Source organism: Rhinatrema bivittatum, chromosome 3, assembly GCF_901001135.1.
Source record: "Rhinatrema bivittatum chromosome 3, aRhiBiv1.1, whole genome shotgun sequence".
Classification (NCBI taxonomy): domain Eukaryota; kingdom Metazoa; phylum Chordata; class Amphibia; order Gymnophiona; family Rhinatrematidae; genus Rhinatrema; species Rhinatrema bivittatum.
The window spans coordinates 180,040,859-180,060,931 of NC_042617.1; the positions used below are offsets into that span (position 1 = coordinate 180,040,859).

At 41.6% G+C, this 20,073-nt stretch overlaps 1 protein-coding gene across 4 annotated transcripts in view; it reads left to right on the top strand.

Annotated features, from left to right (window-relative positions):
• The window catches only part of PLD5 (phospholipase D family member 5), a 718,242-nt gene that overhangs the window by 67,362 nt on the left and 630,807 nt on the right, over positions 1-20,073 (top strand). The gene's annotated exons all lie outside the window — the stretch shown is intronic.

The window sequence follows — 20,073 nt, forward strand, 5'->3', positions numbered from 1 at the left end:
TTCATCTACTCTGCCCACGCAGTTCAGACTTTGTAGAAGTACATGCTGTACTTTAAGAAGGCAATTTTGTGGAAATGGGCAAATTGCCCACCCTCAATGCAGGTAAAATTGCATGCACTGTTTTACAGCGTGAATAATTGTACCTGCACTCATTGGAGTTGTTCCCACAGGCAGGATTAGATATTGGCTGGAAAAAGGGACCCTCGGATAAAAGCAGGTACAAATCCATGTGGGTACTTTTTCCAGGAGCAATAATCAAAGGAAAACTACCGGTATCTGTGTGAATTTGTTTTGATAACTGGTGCAAACCCTGTGGGGAAAAAGCACTTAGCAGACTGGTGATCAGTGCTCCCTCTAAGGTGCACGCGTGCGCAGCCTCTCAGAGTTCTATATGAGACTGCACACAAGTCGATCCAGACCAGCAGAGCAGGAGAAGTGGAAGCCCCTCCTCCTCCGTCACTCCTCTTAAACATGCTGCCTGAGTGCCTCTGAGGAGTCCTCTTCAGTGCAGCCCTGGCAGTCAACTACTGCCTCCCGCTTTTCAGTCCCCGGACCTCGAAGCTGCTACCAGTGCTGACATCACCAGCGATGTCCTCTCCAGGACCTGCAGCTTTTTTTGCTGCTGTTGACACCAGCGCGAGTCCTCCTGTTTTGGCTCGTGCAGCTCAGACAGTCAATCCACCTCTGCCTCTTCCACTGCAGTGCTATCTCTCCTCCTCCCATTGGCCTTATGCGACTGGCAAGATGTCCTAAGAGCGCAAACAAAATTCGCAGGGCTGACATTTCCTCTGGGCTGATCTCACTATGCGTAAAATCAGCATAGAGGACGTGCCAACCTTGCGCATTTGGAACAGGCTGCAGGGCCAGCACATAAGGAGAATTAGCAGCAGAACAGGCTCCAGCTCCTGTTTCCATCATGACATGTTCAACAGTTCTTCCTAAGGGCAGGACGGTATAAGAAAGAAAGAAACGCTCTGGTGTGGCTGCCAGCAGCCAACGAAAGGAGGCAGTGACAGAAGCCATGGCGTGTACAATTTTGTGTATTCCTCTCTCCCCCAGTAATCCATCACAATATCAGGGTGACTGGAAATCAAAAGCTCCCAGGTATGGAGCATGGAGGATTATTTTAGTCCTTATTAGTTTTAATTATTGTGTGTTTGATGTGTTTGCTGTTTTGAAATATTTTATTGGTGTTTTGGAAATGTAAAATAAAAAATGTGTATGAGATTTTCGTTATTTAAATTCTATTCAGCAGCTGTTTTGAAATATTTATTCTTTTTATCAGTATTATTTTACTATTACAATTGATGTATATTTCTTGATTTTCTTTGTTTTATGAGGAATGGTAATATATATTTTTTCCATTGTTGCACTGCAAACAGAGTATGGCTTATTGCAGTTTCCTGTTCAGTTTTTGTCTGCACTTTTCTATTTATATTTTATAGTCTCTTCATTTGTATTTGATGAGGCTCTGTCTGTGTTCACCTGAATCACACATGAAGAACTTTTCTGCTACCGTGTAATTTCTGTAAATGGATCTATAGTACTCTGGTTTGTTCTGTTTTCCTAATAAGAGGTGCGTTGGTGTTTTTAGGACCTGGTGTTGCCTTTTCATAGGTAGGGTTGTTACTGTTTGAGTGCTGGCAGTTACTACTGTTTTGGTATGGGAGGTTTACTATATTATAATTGTAATTCAGTTTACTCATGGCTTTCTGATGGTCAAGTCCATACCCAACACGAGTTACAATAGGTCTGATATCATATGGGTTCCAAATTTCTTTTTGCTTTTTTGCAGGGTTTCCTCATTGGTACCATTGGTACCATAGCAGTACATGTAAATACATAAACATGTTGTTGTAAGTGATATTTTTACTTCTGAAGACCCATCATCATCATTGTTTATTTGTGATATGCTTTTCTAGCTCATGACTTCAAAGCATGTTACAGATAGCAACACATTATACAGAGTACAGTGTCTTAGGTTAATGATATGGGTACCTGTTACAGATAAAGTCATTCTGAACAGTATTGTAAGCTAGTTCAAGCAGTGGGAGTGGTATTGCATAGTTAGATGAAATACAATACAGGGAGCAGTACAGTACAGATATTTGTAACAGAATTGTTATGGTACATTTTAAAGGTTTGTCAACAGGTCTTGTTTGGAAGATGAGAGAGAGAATTCCAGAGGATTCACAGCATGCAGTGAAACATGAGGGGTGTAGGAAAAATGATTTTCAGATTTTGAATTTTTGGTGGTGCCAAAAGCTGCTTTAAAGAGCCAGGTTTTCTAAAAGAGAAGAGGTCTGGGGCAAGTCTGATGTGGAGTGGAATAGTTAAGCTGCAATTTTGGAGAGAGAGAGAGAACGAGAGAGAGAGAGAGATATGGAGAGAGACTAGCTATAAAGGCCTCATAGTAGTTACCTCTATAGGAGGCCCACCTTGTTACTCAAGGTGAGGTTTAGGTATTAGTGTAGGGGTTAGGGGCCACTTTGACATTTAGAGTGAGATGTACAAACAGAACAGTACACTCTTGTGAAGATTTGATGTCCTTCAGAGTGAGGAAACTCACCCAAAGATGACATTTGTACAATGTTCTCTCAACCTTGCTTGATGTTACCCAGGTAGAGAGTCCATCACAATTTAGACAGGAAAGTCTTATAGTTTGCTGAATAGATAAGTCGTATAGATCGCAACTTAGACAGATAGATCTTATCCGACTAAGATTAGACCTGCTATTGAGCAGGTCTAATTTTGCTGAATAAATTATCTAAGGCTGAAAACCACTTCTTAGCTGGATAACTTATCTGGCTAAGTAGCTTCATCCCAATCCACCCATTGCCTGCCCACTTTTTCTCCGGGTAAAAGATAGCTGGATAAGTGACTTATCAAGCTATCGAGCACCGAATGTGCTTTGAATATCAGGCTTAGTTTGTTTTGGCGTAACCAGTGTGCAACAAAAAGGACGTGACTTCAGGACTATCTGGAGCCATTTAGTTGAATAAGTTATCTGTCTAAGGCTGAAGATCGCTACTTTGCCAGATAACTTATCCGGCTAAGTAGCACCGCCTCAATCTGCCTATTGCCTGCCCACTTATACTCCAGGTAAAAGATAGCCAGATAAGTGACTTATCCGGCTATCTAGCAGCCACTGAATATAACCGGATATTCAGTGGCCCATTAGATAGCTGGATAAGTCCAACTTATCTGGCTATCGAGCACTGAATATGCTTTCAATAGTGGGCTCAATTTGTTTAGCATAACCATTGTGCAACAAAACGGTACCTATTACAGGGCTGTCTGGCGCCTTTTTTACATCCCAGAAGACAGGGCAGGAGTGCCAGAGGAGGGGTATCCGTTTTTAAAGTTTGGTTTGCCGGAGGCAACTGGGCTTTTTTTGGCAAGGAAGGGGGACATGGGACAGAGACTGAGCGAAAGTGAGTTCAGAACAGAGAGAGCTGGTATGCATGTTTTATAGGCTTTAGAGTTGGCCAAAACTATTCTTAAAGCCATGTACCATAAGAACATAAGAAATTTCCATGTTGGGTCAGACCAAGGGTCCATCAAGCCCAGCATCCTGTTTCCAACAGAGGCCAAACCAGGCCACAAGAACCTGGCAATTACCCAAACACTAAGAAGATCCCATGCCACTGATGCAATTACTAATAGCAGTAGCTATTCCCTAAGGGGGTCATTTTCAAAGGAGTTACGCATGTAAATGTGACATACTATCGTAGCAATTTTCAAAAGCTATTTACTCGAGTAAAGTGCACTTACTTGAGTAAATCCTATGGACAATTCAATGGCATATATTGTAGCAATTTTGAAAAGCCCACTTACTTGAGTAAAGTGTATTTACTCGAGCAAAAATCAGTTTTGCTCGAGTAAATGCTTTTGAAAATCTGGCCCTAAGTAAATTTGATTAATAGCTGTTAATGGACTTCTCCAAGAACTTATCCAAACCTTTTTTTAACCCATCTACACTAACTGCACTAACCATATCCTCTGGCAACAAATTCCAGAGCTTTATTGTGCGTTGAGTGAAAAAGAATTTTCTCCGATTAGTCTTAAATGTGCTACTTGCTAACTTCATGGAATGCCCCCTAGTTCTTCTATTATTCGAAAGTGTAAATAATCGAGTCACATCTACTCGTTCAAGACTTCTCATGATCTTAAAGACCTCTATCATATCCACCCTCAGCTGTTTCTTCTCCAAGCTGAACAGCCCTAACCTCTTCAGCCTTTCTTCATAGGGGAGCTGTTCCATCCCCTTTATCATTTTGGTTGCCCTTCTTTGTACCTTCTCCATCGCAACTATATATTTTTTGAGATGCGGAGACCAGAATTGTACACAGTATTCCAGGTGCGGTCTCACCATAGAGCGATATAGAGGCATTATAACATTTCCCGTTTTATTAACCATTCCCTTCCTAATAATTCCTAACATTCTGTTTGCTTTTTTGACTGCTGCAGCACACTGAGCTGACGATTTTAAAGTATTATCCACTATGATGCATAGATCTTTTTCCTGGGTGGTAGCTGCTAATATGGAACCTAACATTGTGTAACTGCAGCAAGGGTTATTTTTCCCTATATGCAACACCATGCACTTGTCCACATTAAATTTCATCTGCCATTTGGATGCCCAATCTTCCAGTCTTGCAAGGTCTTCCTGTAATGTATCACAATCCACTTGTGATTTAACTACTCTGAATAATTTTGTATCATTCACAAATTTGATATCCTCACTCATCGTATTCCTTTCCAGATCATTTATATATATATTGAAAAGCACCGGTCCAAGTACAGATCCCTGAGGCACTCCACTGTTTACCCTTTTCCACTGAGAAAATTGACCATTTAATCCTACTCTCTGTTTCCTGTCTTTTAACCAGTTTGTAATCCACGAAAGGACATCGCCTCCTATCCCATGACTTTTTAGTTTTCTTAGAAGCCTCTCATGAGGGACTTTGTCAAATGCCTTCTGAAAATCCAAATACACTATATCTACCGGTTCACCTTTATCCACATGTTTATTAACTCCTCCAAAAAAATGAAGCAGATTTGTTAGGCAAGACTTCCCTTGGGTAACTCCATGTTGACTGTGTCCCATTAAATCATGTCTTTCTATATGCTCTACGATTTTGATCTTGAGAATAGTTTCCACTATTTTTCCCGGCACTGAAGTCAGGGTCACTGGTCTATAGTTACCCGGATTGCCCCTGGAGCCCTTTTTAAATATTGGGGTTACATTGGCCAACCTCCAGTCTTCAGGTACAATGGATGATTTTAATGATAGGTTACAAATTTTAACTAATAGATCAGAAATTTCATTTTTTAGTTCCTTCAGTACCCTAGGATGCATACCATCCGGTTCAGGTGATTTGCTACTCTTTAGTTTGTCAATCTGGTCTCCTACATCTTCCAGGTTCACAGTGATTTCATTCAGTTCATCTGAAGGATGGTTTTTTTTGGCTAAAATAGCCTCTTTCACCTCACCTTTTAACCATGATGGTAATCGTTTTGCTTTCCTTCCACCTTTCTTAATGAGTGGAATACATATGGACTGCGCCTCTAGGATTGTATTTTTAAACAATGTCCATGCCTGTTGAACACTTTTAACCTTTGCAGCTGCACCTTTCATTTTTTTCTAACTATTTTCCTCATTTTATCAAAGTTTCCCTTTTTAAAATTTAGTGTTAGAGCTGCAGATTTACTTATTGTCCCCCTTCCAGTTATTAGTTTAAATTTGATCATGTTATGATCACTGTTGTCAAGTGGCCCCACCACCGTTACCTTTCTCACCAAATCCTGTGTTCCACTAAGAATTAAATCTAAAATAGCTTCGTCTCTTGTTGGTTCCTGAACCAATTGCTCCATGAAACAGTCATTTATTACATCCAGGAACTTTATGTCTCTAGCAAGTCCTGATGTTACGTTTACCCAGTCAATATTGGGGTAATTGAAATCTTCCATTATTATTGCACTGCCAAATTGGTTAGCTTCCCTGATTTCTCTAAGCATTTCATCATCTGTCTGACCATTTTGTCCAGGTGGACAGTAGTATACTCCTTTCATTATACTCTTACCCAACACACATGGGATTTCTACCCATATAGATTCTACTGAGCATTTAGTCTCTTATATGATCTTTATCCTGTTGGACTCTATACCCTCCCGGACATAAAGTGCCACACCCCCACCAAGTTGATCCTCCCTATCATTGCGATATAATTTGTACCCTGATATAGCACTGTCCCATGGTTATCCTCCTTCCACCAAGTCTCTGTGATGCCAATTATATCAATCTCATCATTTGCTGCTATACACTCCAACTCTCCCATCTTATTTCTTAGGCTTCTGGCATTGGCATACAGACATTTCAAAGTGTGTTTTTTGTTTGTGTTAACAACTTGCTTTTAAGTTGTTAGGGATAATTCAGAAATCATTAGCTTTGGTGATTTTTTACATATAGGCACATGGACTATGTTTGCTTTTAATGGAACCTCTCTGTTGGGATGCCCTAACTCTCCTGTTTCATTAGTAACCTTCAAGGATACATTTCTCCAAACCATGCACTGCTGAGTGAGTGTCGACTTTCCCCCTTGTTCTAGTTTAAAAGCTACCATAATCCCTGGTGGGAAAAGTGGCACTAGTCCTTTAAAAGCAACTGTTTCTAATGGCAAATTTTAGCAAGTGTTTAAAAATAGGAGGAATATTTTAAGGAGTTTGGTGTGGTGTATGATAAAGTAATAGAAGATTTGTCCATGCTAACTTTCTTATTTTAGCACATGAATAATCAACATTTTAAAAGTACCACAATTATTCTTATAGAAAATAATGGAAACTCCTTAGCTATGGCTATGGTTGTGCTCCAACCTGGAGACGGGCCATCTTGGATCAAGGCTAAATATACTTGGGTCTGAGAGTGTGCTAACAGAGAATAAAAGGCAGATATATTTTTGAGAGAACTGGAGTCTGTAGGCATGACTGTGGGCGGAGTAAAGAGCCATATCTTCAGTGGATCCTCCTCATGCATGCTCAGATTTTTTTTTTTTTCAGGACATGATAAATAACTTTTTCTGAATAGCTGGTGAATATTTTGTTTAGGATAGTTATTTGACAAAATGTGAGTATCTCTTGCTATTTGCCCAGAAGCAGAGACAATTTTGTGTGACTCAAGCTCTTTGTTCTCTTTCCTTGTATGGTCAGTGTCCCTGTAGTAGTTGTAATTTGCTGTGTGCTATCCATCCCAGAATATTACTATGGTATTATATTCTTGGATATAATGGAAATACATGAAATATTAACTAACATTTATTAGATACTAATGCAATTTTTGGGAAGTTATATCCTGTTATCACTTCTTTCCTGTAAAACTGCAAAACTGCTATTAACAATTGAATTATCTAAAATCCTTCTGCTGGTTTTTATTGATAGTGCCTATTCAGTAGATCTGGGATGATTACAGTCATTATAAACTTAAGCCCACTTACTGGTAAACACTCCTGGGCAGCATTCTAAGCGTCTGAACATCCTGCTGCAACCTTGCTGCCTTTTGAGATCATATTTATTTATTAAACGTAAGTATTATTGTCGATTGTTTAGTTATTTATGAATTAGTGATTTATTCTAAGACTAGGCACTAGCATTGATTTAATTTCAAGTCTATATGTTAACACCCCTTTAATGTCAATCTTTCTATGAATCTTTTTCCGTGGAAAAATGCTACTACTGATCTCTTATGGTAATGCTACCATCCTATGACTGTGAGAAAAACTAAATTACTAAAAATATAAACACATTTCTCACTTAATTGTGGACTATGGAATATTTACTGTGTCTGCCCAGCAACCATCATACAGCACAGGGTCCCTGGATATGAGCCTGGTAACCCGTTAGAGCTTAAAAGCTTCTTTGTGCTATAAGCTTAATCATTGGTTGCTTTGGAATGAAATATTAAGTCTCTTATAAAGCTAGTTAAAGTACTTAGCTTGTAAGCTAGTGAGGTACTTAGCTTGTAACGTTGACAGAGATGCCACTTCTCTGTGGTGAATGCCACGTTGTACTGTTGCCGTGTTTAAAGGTTCCTTTCAGGTATGTTCTTGAGTCATCCGTAAAAGATTGCTAAATGGACCTGCGGTGTCAGGAAGCATCTTTTGGGTGACTCAAGAACGTACCTGAAAGGAACCTTTAAACACGGCAACAGTACAACGTGGCATTCACCACAGAGAAGTGGCATCTCTGTCAACGTTACGAGCTAAGTACCTCACTAGCTTACAAGCTAAGTACTTTAACTAGCTTTATAAGAGACTTAATATTTCATTCCAAAGCAACCAATGATTAAGCTTATAGCACAAAGAAACTTTTAAGCTCTAACGGGTTACCAGGCTCAGATCCAGGGACCCTGTGTCGTATGATGGTTGCTGGACAAACACAGTAAATATTCCATAGTCCACGATTAAGTGAGAAATGTGTTTATATTTTTAATGCTACCATCCTAACATGTTGTACCCTGCCTTGAGTGAATTTTGTATTCAAAAAGTTAGGTAATAAATCAGAATAATGAATAAATAAATAAATAAGGTGAACAGTTCATATTTTTTACCCACAGCTCTCTGCAGAATAGGTGGTTTGGTATTAAGAAATACTACCTGGGTGTACACCTTTTTCAATACCTGATGGTTTAGCATCAGTCAGCACCACATATAGAAGCTGATTGACTGTTTTGTTGTCAACCATACCTGGAATATGGAAGATAGAGGCATAGACTGGTTCTTTCTGAGGGCCAATATACATGATGGACAAGGAGATAGGGATGCTAAGGAACTTAACTGGGTGAATAGGTTGCTAACTGGCTCCATATGGGGGTTTTTTTTCAGGACAGCTTGATTCAGCCCTGGTTTATACCCCACACAGCATACATGAATTTGTAGCCCTGCCTTTCTTAGGGAAATCAGAACTACAATTCATGCTTGAAGTGGTGTAAAACTGGGATCGGCCCAGCCTGCTCTGGCAAAAAAGGTAGCCAGTTGGCAACTCTAGTAAATGACTGACAAGCCGGGTTTTCCTTCAATGAAATTATACAATGTGGAGGGCAATTTTCGAAGCACCCAAACTGGCAAAAAATCAATATAAGTAAAATGGCAAACAGCTCTGCAAGTGCCACCACTTACCAAATGTAAAATAATTTTAAATCCATAATATACAAAAATTTAACTACAAGTTCAACAAGCTAATGCAGGCATTTTTTTCCAGTTATACATTGATACAGATGTTTTCACCAGTTGGCTGCATCAGGGTAAAATCGAATTTCCACCATATGAAATAACCACCAGGATCATTGTTAGAGAGTGAGCCGGTGCCTGCTCCGCTCTGGTGGCTTCGTGATGCAGCGGGGGCAGATGTCAGCAGTGTTCACTGACAGCTGTGCGGCAGGATGCGCGTAGGTAGCATTGTGGCCCCTCCCCCTCAGTGCGTCGGCGTTCTCACTGGAAGTTCCCGTGTTAGAGTGGGAACTTGAAGGATAAAATCACAGCGTTGACAGCACCTTCCTGCCTCGGCTACAGGCTTGCTTGTCCTGGTGCTGCTCTGCTGTGCGTTTTCTTCCATGTGCCTTGATCTTGTTGGACCCTGGACCTTGGTTTGTCTGCTGCCTGCCCCGACCTCTGCCTGGACTGACACTTTGGTTTGTCTGCTGCCTGCCTCGACCCCTGCTTGCCTTGGATTTTGGGTTGTCTGCTGCCTGCCTCGACCCCTGCCCGGACTTGGGCCTTGGTTTATTTACTCCCATCCCCAGCTCCTGTCATTACCAGATGGGTTGATGTGATCTACCCTAATCCTTGCAGACCGTCATGGAACCTGAGGGCCTCTGCAGCCTCTGTTCAGTCTCCAGCCCGAGGTAAGACTGTTACTCTATTCTTTGGATCCACAATCCATAACAATCATTACACTGCAAACCACCAAATAGTCACATAATAACAAAAAAATTCAATACCAGAATAAATTCAGCTAACATCTTAAAAGACTGCTATATCTTGTCAATTAAACTTCTCCCTAGTCTCCATACCATCAAATATTATTGACAAAATGTTCAGTTACTAAAAACAGCAGAGTCTCATCTGATTAAAAAAAAACAACAAAAAAACAAAAATCCAATCTTATACTTTTATCTCATTCTTAAGTACTCACAGCCACAAATAATCCATATTACATACCAACCTTGCTAGAGAGAATTTGAAAAGAAGCTGCCCTCAGAGGCAAAAACAAATAATAAACACTTTTTTTAAATATATCCGAAGCAGGAAGCTTGTGAATTAGTCGATTAGACCATTAGATGATCGAAGGGTTAAACAGGCACTTAAGGAAGATGAGGCCATCATGGAAAGACTGAATGATTTCTTAGCTTCTGTGTTTACTGAAGAGGATGTTGGGGAGATACCTGTGCTGGAAACTATTTTCAATGGCGATGATTCAGAAGAACTGATACAAATCACTGTGAAGCTGGAAGATGTAATAAGGCAGACTGACAAATTAAAGAGCAGCAAATGGCTTGGACCAGATAATATACACCCCACAATTCTGAAAGAACTGAAAAATGAAATTGCAGATCTGTTACTGGTCATTTTAAACCTATTGTTGGAATCATCCTATGTACCTGAAGACTGGAGGATGCAGAGTGGCCAATGTGACTCTGATCTTTAAAAAGAGCTCCCGGGGTGATTCAGGAAACTAGAGAGTGGTGAATGACTTCAGTGCCAGGAAAAATTTTGGAAACTATTCTAAAGAACAGAATCACAGAACATATAGAAAGACATGGTTTAATGGGACACAGCCAACATGGATTTACACAAGGGAAATCTTGCCTCACCAATCTGCTACATTTTTTGAAGGGGTTGTTAGACATGTGGTTAATGGTGAGTCGGGGGATGTAGTGTATTTGGATTTTCAGAAGGCATTTGACAAAGTGTCCCATGAGAGACTCCAGAATATGAGGCAATATCCTATTGTGGATTGCAAACTTGTTAAAAGTTAGGAAGCAGAGAATGGTTTCTCAGTGGAGAAGGGTAAACAGTGGAGTGCCTCAGGGATCTGTATTGGAGCTGGTGCTTTTTAATATATTTATAAATGATCTGAAAAAGGGAATGAGTGAAGTGATCAAATTTGCAGATGATACAAAATTAATCTGAGTTGTTAAATCACAAGCAGATTATGAAAAATTGCAGGAGGATCTTGCGAGACTGAAAGACTGAGCATTTAAATGGCAGATGAAATTTAATGTGTACAAGTGCAAAGTGCTGCACATGGGGAAAAGTAACCCACATTGTTATTACAATATGTTAGATTCCATAATAGGAGTTACCGCCCAGAAAAGGTCCCGGGTGTCATAATGGAAAATACCTCGAAATCCTTGGTTCAATGTGTGGTGGAGGTTAAAAAAGCAAACAATGTTAGGAATTATTAGGAGAGGAATAGAGAATCAAACAGAGAATGTCATAATGCCCCTGCATCACTCCATGGTGAGACCACACTTAGAATACTGTGTGCAGTTCTGATTGCCGCATCTCAAAAAAGATATACCGTATTTCCACGACAATAACCCGCCCACGTATATAACCCGCCCACACACATAACCCGCAGGTTTTCCAGATTTATGAAAAAAAGTTTTAATATACCCCGCCTCCTCATATAACCCGCGGGCAGACAGGGCGCTTGTCCGAGGAGCATCGCATCCCTCGGTCATTCATTCGTTCATTTAACCGATTTCTGGTTCCATGCGAACCCCTCTGTCACAATCAGACCGTGAACACGGAGCAGTGAGAGCAGGCTGGCGGGAAGAGCCGCTTAAACCCCGGGGACCTTTGCGCGGTTTGCAGGACTTGCAAGCTTAAAGCCTGGGGAGGGGAAGGCCGTAAAGCGCCGCTCAGGTCTGGGCCAGAACCCGCGCTTCCCTCCAGCCTTACCCCCATTGCTCCTTCCGTGCTAAGCGGCTTTTCCCGGCAGGGCGGACGCTGCCCGCTCTCGGAGCGCACAGCCGGGCTCTCAGTCACCGACCGGAAGCTACAGCTCCGCCATGGTTGTGAGGGCGAGACAGGCGTGAAGCGCCGCTCAGGTCTGGGCCAGAACCCGCGCTTCCCTCCAGCCTTACCCCCATTGCTCCTTCCGTGCTAAGCGGCTTTTCCCGGCAGGGCGGACGCTGCCCGCTCTCGGAGCGCACGGCCGGGCTCTCAGTCACCGACCGGAAGCTACAGCTCCGCCATGGTTGTGAGGGCGAGACAGGCGTGAAGCGCCGGGGTGGGGGGAGAGAGATGTTAACCGCTGCCGTAAAATTTTTTCTGGATAACCCGCCCACGTTTATACCCCGCGGGGGGCATGCGGGGTAGGTAAAAACGCACATTACCCGCGGGTTATATGCGTGGAAATACGGTAGTTACATTGGAAAAGGTACAGAGAAAGGTGACCAAAATGATAGAGGGGATGGAATGGCTCTCCTTCAAGGAAAGGCTAAAGAGGTTGGGTCTGTTCAGCTTGGAGAAGAGATGTCTGAGGGGGATATGATAGAGGTCTAAAAAATCATGAGTGGAATAGAATGGACAAATATAAATTAGTTATTTACTCTTTCAAAAAATATAAAGACTAGGGGGCACTCTTTGAAATTAGTAAGGCGCACATTCAAAACAATTCAGGGAAAATTCTTTTTCACTCATTGCACAAATAAGTTTGGAATTCATTACCAGAGGAGGTGGTTAAGGCATTTAGCATACTGGGTGTAAAAAAGGTTTGGACAAATTTCTGGAGAAGTAAACAAAATGTTATTAACCAAGCAGACTTAAGAAATAACCACTTCTTATCATTACATGTGTAATGTTTTGGCCAGCCATGGGATGTCCTGCGACCGGCCGCACTCAACCCAAACACCACTGACACAGCAGGCACACCACCATGGTATCTCCCTCTCGGCACACCCCTCCCCCCAGGCACATGTGAACATGGTGCACCAATTTTTGAGGACTCCGTGGCGGGAAACAAGCCGCTGGCGCCTTGTAATGACATCACGTGGCTGAGGTATTTAAACTCAGCCACACTCCATGCCTTGCCTCAGCAACAGGTCTTCCTGCAGCCTTGCAGTGTTGCTTCCATTTGTCTTGTCCACTTGTTCTTGTGCCTGCCATGCTTGTTGTCTCCATGCTACCTGTTATCCTTTCTGCCTTGCCTGTGGTTGCCTCCCCATGCCTTGCCCTACCTTGCCTGTGGTTGCCTCCCCATGCCTTGCCCTACCTTGCCCTGCTGGTTCCTGCCTTGTCTTGGTCCTTAGTGTCTTTTCTTGCCTTGTCTTGTCTGCCTTGGCCTGATTCCTGGTTTTGACATTTTCTTGGATACTGATTACTCTTCTGGATTGCTGCCTGCCCTGACCGCAGCTTGGACCCAGATACTGATTGCTTGCTGCCTACCCCGACCTTGGCCTGGACCTGGATACTGATTGTTCACTGTTTGCCCCTACTTTGGCCTAGACCCAAATACTGTCTGCTTGCTACCAGCCTTACCATTGCCCAAATCTTGACATTGTCTGGCCGCTCCTCATGAGACTTGCCTAAGTCCTGCCAGCCTTTGGAACCCGATGGCTCAACCTGCAGGGTATGGGGCTGATAAAGGTAAAGCCACAGCTCCAGTCCTAGTAGGGATGTGTCCATCAGCTGTCGGCGTGGGCCTAGTAGGTTCACCTACTAGGCTGGGTCAACCACGCCACAGTCCAAGGGCTCACACCAATGACAGCGTGATAGCAGGATGGGATCTATTTTCTGTGTGGGATCTTGCCACGTACTTGTGACCTTGATTAGAAAGAGGATACTGGGCTTGATGGACGTTTGGTCTGACCCAGTATAGCAGGTTTGTTTGGTTCAATTATTGCATGTACCACCATCAGTACCTTACACCGTCCAAACAGTATATAAGTATGAGAGAAAAAATGTGTGAAGCTTGCTGGGCAGACTGGATGGGCCGTTTGGTCTTCTTCTGCCGTCATTTCTATGTTTCTATGTTTCTAAACACTTGGCATACAAAGCACCATTGAACTGATAGGATTCTGTGCACCTCCATCTGGAGAATTCTTTCTCCTTGGCTAACTCCACAAATAGCAAGTGCAAAGCATGCAGGTGCTTTTAGCATACCTACTTTATGCTAGTAGCTAATTTTCAAAGAGAAACTGCCCGGGTAGTTTCTCTTTCAAAATTAACTGCAAGTGTGTACAGTAAAGGAAGTACATTGGCAGGAAACTGGACACCAAGCTTTTCCATTTGTGGGTTCTGCCCTATGGAATTCTTTGCCAAAAGAGTGTCAGGAGATTTCAGACAATATTCTTCATTAAAAGACTGAAAGCTTATATGTTTCAACAGACCTTTTTTTTTTATATGCTAATGTAACACTGTTTTAGGGTAGCAGCTGGCCAAGAATGGGGCCATAAAAGTATTAGTATTTCTTAGAGTGGATCCACTCTTACTAGCTCTCACACAAGGCTCTTTTCCCAGGGCTTAGGTTCTTTGTTAGTGGGGGAAAGGAAGTCCTCCTTCACGGCCTGGAGTGTCAGGGATAACACGGCGTCTCTTTTTCCTGGGAGAGGTATGAATCAGTTGTCACTGTGAGTGCTCAAGGTGCCAGTAACATGGAGGAGACTCTGATTTGAGTGTCCAGAAAGTAAACTTTACTGAAGCTGAATCAGATACGTAAATGCACAGTTCAAACAGTTCTTAGCACCACAGATATTTTATTTGCTGTTCACACAGTCCTTTTTCTATCTGTGCAAGGGTCTTTTACTACCAAGGAAGGGAAGACACTCACCCTCCAGGGCACAGATAAAATAGATTCCCAAGTGGTCAGGGTATTCTTGTGTTGGCAGGAAAAATCCAACCAATGCGGGTAAAAATTAGTAAAAAAAAATGTATGCAGAGGATCCCAATTTCCTCTCTCCCTAGGGGTGAAGACTGTAAGTGGGGGTTCTCAATATAATCCCAGTTTAGTCTTAAAGTTCCCCAGTGTCACAATTGAATTCTTTCTCTCTCTGAATCCCAACATGCGAGGCATCAACACAGAACACAAGCAAAACTCTTCCTCTTGGCTCTTTTAACCCAAAAATCTCTTCCCAAACCTGAGTCCAAAAATAGCAGAAGTTCTCTGCAGCAGGTCCTCCAGAAGGTTGCAGAGGGGCAGGTCTTCCCTATCCTGCCCCCCCCCCCCCCCCCCAGGGAAAAGTTTCCCCATGACCTATCTCCAGGCAACACCCAGGGATTTTGCAGCTTCTTCAAAAATAATCCTGCAAAAGCCCAAAACCACCCTCCTGGCTGGTGAGTGGACTGGAGAAGCAGCACCCCAACCTTACCCAAAGACACCAAGTAGGATTAGCCTGAATCCTCAAGTAGACCCAAAATATCTAATGAAAGAAAAACCTTCCACCTAACTCCAAAACTGAAAAGCACTGCCTCTAAAACTGTCAGGAGGGAACTGTTTTTAATCCTCTGCAGGGGGATGGCCATCCCAGCACCCTCAAAGGGAGGGACTGGATCGAATGGTGCCACCCCACAAATCTCCTCTCTGTCCCAAGCTAAAGGAGTTAAGCTAAGGGCACTATTGGTAATGAACCCCAGTGGGTCATTACACCAAGGAGTACATTTTCAAAGGGCTACATATGGAAAACTAGCATAGATGCATGTTTGAAAGTAGCTTTTGGTCGTGTGTATGCCATTTCATATCATCAGAAGTGTGCATGTATTTTCGCTTTCATATAAGTCAAAATCAATAATAAAGAGTCACCTTTAACAAAGTCCACCCTTGGTGTACCACTCCTTATCCCCAACCCTCTTTAACATCTACCTTCTCCCACTTTGCCAATTACTAACCGATCTCAATCTAATTCATTATCTGTACGCAGACGATGTACAGATACTAATCCCTATAACAGATTCTATCTCAAAAGCTCTCTCCCATTGGAATAACTGCCTTCTTTCTATCACCAATCTGCTCAACAGTCTAAACTTGGTCCTCAATGCCTCAAAGACAGAGATCCTCCTCATCTCTTCTAACGATGAAAACTTCACCTCTCCATCCACACACAACTCCCATATCACCCATACTCATGTCAGAGAGCTTGGGGTAATTCTTGACAATCGACTAAACCTTAAGAAAATGGTCACCACCACAGCCAAAGACTGTTTTTATAGAGTACAGGTTCTAAAAAGACTCAAACCTCTCCTATTTTTCTATGATTTCAGGACAGTCCTCCAAGCGTTGCTATTCGCAAAGATTGACTACTGCAGTGCCCTCTTCTTAGGCCTCCCCAAAGCTACTACCAAACCACTGCAGATGATACAAAATGCCGCAGCGAGATTGCTAACCAACACTAGCCGAGGTGAACATATCTCTCCCATCCTCAGAAACCTACATTGGTTACCAGTGAATTTTAGAATCCTATACAAATCAATCACCCTAATACATAAATTCATCCACCATCAACTTCAACTAGATCTTGAATTCCCCTTCAATTTACATTCCTCCAACAGACCAACTAGAGACATTCACAAAGGAACTCTTAAATTTCCTCCGACTAAAGCCACACGCCTCTCCTCGACCAAAGACCGAGCGTTTTCGATCGCAGGCCCATCTATCTGGAATAACATCCCGTCAGACCTCAGATTGGAACCATGCCTGTTAACATTCAGGAAAAACCTCAAGACGTGGCTCTTTCACCAAGCATTCGGGAATCCCCAAGATAATCACTAGTTGCCCTGATCTTATCTGGACAATTGTCTTTGATCTTCATGAACGATGGACTATGGCACTGCTAGGTTAAAGCACCTGTAGCTTTAACCTGTATTCTCTACTGTATTTTCTTGTTTATTATCTGCCTTTATCTTTCTTCCAGCTACGTAAGCTTCCAAGTTCTTACCCCTTGTTGAATGTAACTTTTTCCTTATTTCACCTCTTTTGTTTAATTTAATTTAGTTACGCTGCAGTTATACCCTTGTTAAATGTAAACCGATCCGATATGGTTATTACTATGAAGGTCGGTATAATAAAGTGTTAAATAAATAAATAAATAAATACCTGCACAAAAAAAGGGGCATTCCAGAGTGGAGCCAAGAGGAATGTACGGAAGTTGCTATGCTATAAGATATTTATGCGAGTACGTTAGGCAACTTACTTGCACTATTTTACACCCTACTAATTAACTAGCACCATTGATATAAGACTCCTCTCTTGTCTGCTAATTTTGGTGGAAGGTCTGGGTGAAATGGCAGGAGTTCAAGGTGAAGTACTGGGTGGGTCTCAGTGAACTAGTTTCGGATTGAGTGACGTGGCAGAGGTATTGGCAAACTGGTGATTTCAAATAGGCACCCATATTTTCAAATATACCTGTCTCCATGTATCAATAAGGATTTTACACATGCATGTTATATTTTTTGTGCATAAAATATATACGCATATTTTTATAAATCAAGAAAAGAAAGTACGTGCTTTTAATGCATTGCAAATATTTGTTTATTGAAACACATGCGAGTACTTTCAGAGCTAACCTTTACTGTATTTTATAAACTGAGCAGCTCCTTCATGTACCTTTGTACCCTCAAAATGAAGAACTTCTGTGGAAAATAGCAAAATTCACCATTTTACTGCAATGAGCAAATAAAAGTATGACTTGCAAAAGCAGCAAATAAAAAAGCGCAGAATTTATTCTCTTACCTGTTTTGTCAAACTTTCCCATTAAATTCTATGTTGGAATATTCAGCTGAAGTGGACTTTTTTGTGGGTTTATTTTTGACCCCCAAAGGCAAAAAATGTCTTGTTTTTGCCTTTTTTCAGTTTCGCTGCTAATATGTTGTTTGCAAATCACCTGACAGCAAAATTCTCTAGCGGAGAGAGAGTAATTCATACTCCATACCCATTCAAGCCTTGTCCTCGCTGCTTGTGACATGTATTGGTAGTTTTTTTCAGTGGTAGGGATGCCCAATATCTTTCCTGTGTAGATCACTGGATGATATTCAGATGAGAATGATTTTCTGCCACTACTGACCTGAAGTGAATTTAAAATAACACTCTGAATGTCAAGAGCTCCATATTGCCTGCAATTCTGTTTATTTGGGTCTTCTCAAGTCAGCTTTAAGAGCACTACAAATAATTCAGAACTCTGCAGCATGAATACTGACTGGCATTTCTCGCAGCGAACATATTATGCCCTTTACTGCAGTCTCTCCACTGGTTTACGGTCAGGTGCAGAATAAAATTCAGAACTGTAGCCCTGATATCATAGGCCCTCAGCAACGATGCACCACTATGCATTAGTTCCCTCTTAAAGATTTACCGGTCGACCAGGGATCTGAGATCGCAGGCTGTACCATACAGGTGACAGGAGAGACTCTCCGAGTACCCCAAGACAATCTTTGCAGTGGTAGATCCTCAGCTTTGAAACTCACTCCATGAGTTGCTCCATAAGGAGTCCAGTTTTGTTGAAGACACTCTTTATTTTTTTTTTTTAGCAAAGCCTTTAGACTTTGGGAGAGGCAAAATGAACAGTGTTTAGCATATTTCCTCTTGTCAAGTAGGATAAATGTTTCTTTGTCTGTGCACTGTGTATGTATCAGAGGCGGAAGGATTTCAATATCTTATTGTTCCGTAGGTGACTTCACTATCTATGTGAACTATATCAGAGGTGGAAGGTATGCAGGCTTGTTTGTTCATATTTGGTTGCATGTTTATATATGTTTTGATATTAGCTACCAAGAATATGGGATAGTGTGGCTCATAAATATTTGAATAAAAATAAATAAAAGATAAAATAAAATATTATTTATTTATTTATTTATTTATTTATTTGAATAAATTTATATAATTTATTTATCCATCCCTTTATCATGTTTTGTTTTGTTTTTACCTACTCTTGGGGTTTCAGCTGAATTGGAATCAGGGCTGGGATGTGGTGCCATGAGCCCTCATTTTCAGCTACCAGCAGATTTATTTTCCCTATTTTATAGCCCCTGCCTATTGGGAAAATGGGAAATAAATTGTGGGGACTTAATTTTTTTAAAAAAAAACTTTTAGGTACCAGTAGGGAGGGGAGGGAGCGGTTGTTGGGGGGAAGGGAGGAGGGGAAGGTCGCAAATTTTTTTTAAAGAAAGATCAAGCCTTGAGAGGGAGGAAAGGAAGAAGGGGACATAGGCCCCCGAAAAGGGGCAGGCTCTTTTTTTTTCTGTAAATCAAGTTGGGAGGGTTGGCTGGTTAACTTTAGGTCTGTTTGACCTACCACAGTTAACCGAGTAACTTTGGCTGGCCAGCACTGACTGTCATCACTGACTAGCCAAGGTTTAACCTTGGAATGCTCTTAGGGCTGCCCTCTTTTGTCCAGCTGGATTTTGTGCAGGCTATGATTTTCTCCAATAAAATTTAGCCAGCCAGTCAGTGGGGGAGGAAATTGAAATAGCAGGTTTTGGCCAAGGTAGCCGGACAAACCCTGTGAATACTGATCTCTTGCTATAATTGCAGCCATCGCATCTTGTGCAGTAATTTCCCTTTTAAAGATTAGATCACTTACGGTGCATAGAATTGCACTCAGGATCTTCAGGGGAGGCTATGTATTAAGAGTAAGGTATACACCAAATTATGCTGCACATAACTCAATTCGACTTACATTCCATGATTGGGTCTGCTGGCCCGGCAGCTTTTTTAGTTTCATTTAGATTTTAATATTTAAGAAATGTTATTCTTTTTATTAACAAATATTGAACTCTTTTATTGCTATTTTTAAATGCTTTTATGGCATTTAAAATTGAACAATATATCCTTTAATTGAATATTTTTTTAAATGCTTTTAACAGAGCATTTATAATTAATTTTTACACCGATGTGATATTTAATTTTGAATGTCGGTATAGAAAACTGATAAATAAATAAATAAATAAATAAATAAATAAATAAAATGATTGTCACATGGTAGGAGCACTGGATGGCCCGCGCCATTTTCAAAGATGGCACCAGCCATCCAGTGCTCCTACCATGTGACAGGGGCTGGTCAATGGCACGGATACCCTGTCA